This window comes from Rhincodon typus, chromosome 8 (assembly GCF_021869965.1).
Source record: "Rhincodon typus isolate 14 chromosome 8, sRhiTyp1.1, whole genome shotgun sequence".
In the NCBI taxonomy this organism is placed as follows: Eukaryota; Metazoa; Chordata; class Chondrichthyes; order Orectolobiformes; family Rhincodontidae; genus Rhincodon; species Rhincodon typus.
In genome coordinates, this window is record NC_063339.1 from 92,997,788 (window position 1) to 93,001,030 (window position 3,243).

General features: G+C 48.0%; 1 non-coding gene across 1 annotated transcript; it reads left to right on the forward strand.

Annotated features, from left to right (window-relative positions):
* The first annotated feature begins 1,798 nt into the window (after nt 1-1,798).
* Nucleotides 1,799-1,872, forward strand: trnai-aau. The gene has a single exon. It is a non-coding gene; the product is annotated as a tRNA-Ile (tRNA).
* The last annotated feature ends 1,371 nt before the right edge of the window (nt 1,873-3,243 follow it).

The following is a 3,243-nucleotide window of genomic DNA, read 5'->3' on the forward strand; positions in this document are numbered from 1 at the left end:
AGGATTGTGTAATTTGGGATTTTGGAATTGTCCACTCTTGTACAAAAGTGCGGATCATTAATATCTGTCCAGAAGAGAGGTGGTCCCAAGACTGACGCCTGGGAACAGCACTGTGCACCCTCCTCGAGTCTGGGAAACAACTCCTCACAGACAATTTTGCATCCCCGCTCTCCTGGGGCTTTTCATTCCATCGACTTCAATTCTTCACAGAACTTGATTCAACAGATCTTGTCACCGAGTAATTTCTTTATTTGTGTTCAGCTCATGCAGTGCACTCCGATGTAATGTTTCTGGCAGTCTCTGCAGGGGATCTTGCAGATGACATTGGTCCTGTCCATGGTGGGGAGTGGGTCTTTAGTTCGGATGAGCACTTGTCGTAGAGTTGACGTGGGCTTGTGTGCCACTCTGATGCCCAGCTGTCGTAGAAGACTTGTGGTGAGTTCTGACGTGTTCCTGATGTAGGGTAGTGTGATGAGTGTGTCGGGACGTGTAGAATCTTTCTGATGCTGTTCCTGTAGGCATCTCCTGACCCAGTTCTTTGGATATCCATTATCCTTGAACACTTGGAAGAGGTATTCCTCCTCCTCTTGGCGTAGTTCCATGTTGCTGCAGTGTGTTGTTGCCCTTTTAAATAGCTTTCGCACGCAGCTTCGTTTGTGTGTGCTGGGATGGTTACTATTGAAGTTCAATACCTGGTCTGTGTGTGTGGCTTTACGGTGTACTTTCGTTTGCAGTTCCCCATTTGTCTTGCACTCTATCATGACATCCAGGAATGGGAGTTGTTTGTTCTTCTCATCCTCTCTGGTGAATTGTATTCCGGTGAGGGTGTTGTTTATGAGTTTGTGTGTCTCTTCTAATTTGGTCCGTTTAATGATGATGTAAAATGCTGTAGAAACTAAGCAGACCTGGCATAATCTGGAAGAGAAGCAGAGTTAGTGTTTCGAATTGAAAGCAACTATTCAAAATTATTTTGCCGGATGTCTATTACCAGTTTTCCCACGACTGTCAGTGGAAGTAACTTCCCTGGTCAGGCCTCAAGCGTCTGCATTGAAGGTAACAAATAAGCCTCTTCCGGAGTTGACAAGGCTTGTATCACATTCTGCGAAAGCGTCACTGGACTTGAAACGTTAAATCCGATTTTATTTTTCCTCAACACATACTGCCAGAACTGATGCGATTTTCCAGCAACTTGTTCTTTTTGTCCGTGAATGACAGCATCGCAGTCCATTTCTGAAGAAGGGTCTAGACCCGAAACGTCAGCCTTCCTGCTCCTCTGATGCTGCTTGGCCTGCTGTGTTCATCCAGCTCTACAGTTTGTTAACTCAGATTCTCCAGCATCTGCAGTTCCTACTGTCTCTGCATCGCAGTTCTTTCGGTTTTTAATGACAAAGAAATTTTACCGTTCGGGAGCCGAAACAATCTGGCTCACCAGTTTCAGTTGAAATCTATTTGGCATGAGCTTCGTGACAAGTACCTCAGCAGAATCTCAACACGAGTCAAAATGTCTGTGAGCGAGCTTGAAGAAACATAGCGTGCGTCTGCAGAATCTGAGGTGCTTCTCAGCATAACGATCAATACGACATGCATAAAGCGGGCTAGTGGCTTTGTGCCTGAAATTGCTTGTTTCGGGTCTTTGCAGGCAATTTGGATTGCAGGTCAAACGGTTATCTTGAATATGTGCGATTCTACCATTGACTATGAACTGATCAATGGTAAAGTCAGAAATATGGAGGCAGCCAATGCCATGATCGTCATGGGTAAAGAGACGAGGTTATTCAAAGGGGGGCAGCATCACGGTGGTCAGTTAGCTCAGCTGGTTAGAGCGTGGTGCGAATAACGCTAAGGTCATGGGTTCGGTCCCCATACTGACCAAGTGCGTCGAGTCGGCGTTGTTATGTGCCGCTTTGTGCTCTCGTCGGGGGCTTGTGGTGCAGTCTCTGCTTTTGCCCTTCGCCATCGGCACGCAAGTGAGGTCTGTTCCTGGGTATTTTCGCTGCTGCGCCGCAGATTGCGATCGGAGCAGTTTCATTTTATCTGATTCACCCCGCAGCTGAGATCCTGCATTTTCACACAATTTGCCAATGTACCGCCACAAAACAGCAAACCTCCACTGCACAATGTCGCTTTCAAAAGCGACAGTGTAAGCAATTACTTATCGGACTCATGATCACAACTTTGCCCAGTGCAGCAAACGGATCAGGGCTCACTGCTCCTCACAAACTTACGAAAATAACAGGAAAAAGAATTTCTGTACAAACTAAGCTGACCTGGCATAATCTGGGAGAAAAGCAGAGTTATTGTTTCAAATCGAAAGAAACTATTCAAAATTATTTTGCCGGATGTCTGTCACCACTTTTCCCACGACTGCCAATTGAACGAACTTCCCTTGTCTTGCCTCAAGCGTCTGCATTGAAGCTGACAAATAAGCCTCTCCCGGAGTTAACAAGGCTTGTATCAAGTTCTGCGGAAGCATCACTGGACTTGAATCGTGAACTCTGATTTTTTTTTCACACATGCTGCCAGACATGCTGAGCTTTTCCAACAACTTCACGAACAAAAACGGAATTTGCTGGAACTGACCGACATCATTGAGTGCAAGACAACAAGGTGCAGGGCTGGATGAACACAGCAGGCCAAACAGCATCATAGGAGCAGAAAGGCTGACGTTTCGGGCCTAGACCCTTCATCAGAAAAGGGGGAGGGGAAGGGGTTTCTGAAATAAATAGGGAGAGAGTGGGAGGCGGATAGAAGAGGTTATAGAGGAGAGGATAGGTGGAGAGGAAACAAACAGGTCGAAGAGGCGGGGATGGAGCCAGTAAAGGTGAGTGTAGGTGGGGAGTTAGGGAGGGGATAAGTCAGTCCAGGGAGGACGGACAGGCCAAAGGGGCGGGATGAGGTTAGTCGGTAGGAGATGGGGGTGCGGCTTGAGGTGGGAGGAGGGAATCGGTGGGAGGAAGAACAGGTTAGGGAGGCGGGGACGAGCTGGACTGGTTTTGGGATGCGGTCGGGGGAGGGGAGATTTTGAAGCTTGTGAAATCCACGTTGATACCATTGGACTGCAGGGTTCCCAAGCGGAATATGAGTTGCTGTTCCTGCAACCTTCGGGTGGCATCGTTGTGGCACTGTAGGAGGCCCAGGATGGACATGTCGTCTGAGGAATGGGAGGGGGAGTTGAAATGGTTCGCGACTGGGAGGTGCAGTTGTTTATTGCGAACCGAGCGTCGGTGTTCTGCAAAGCGGTCC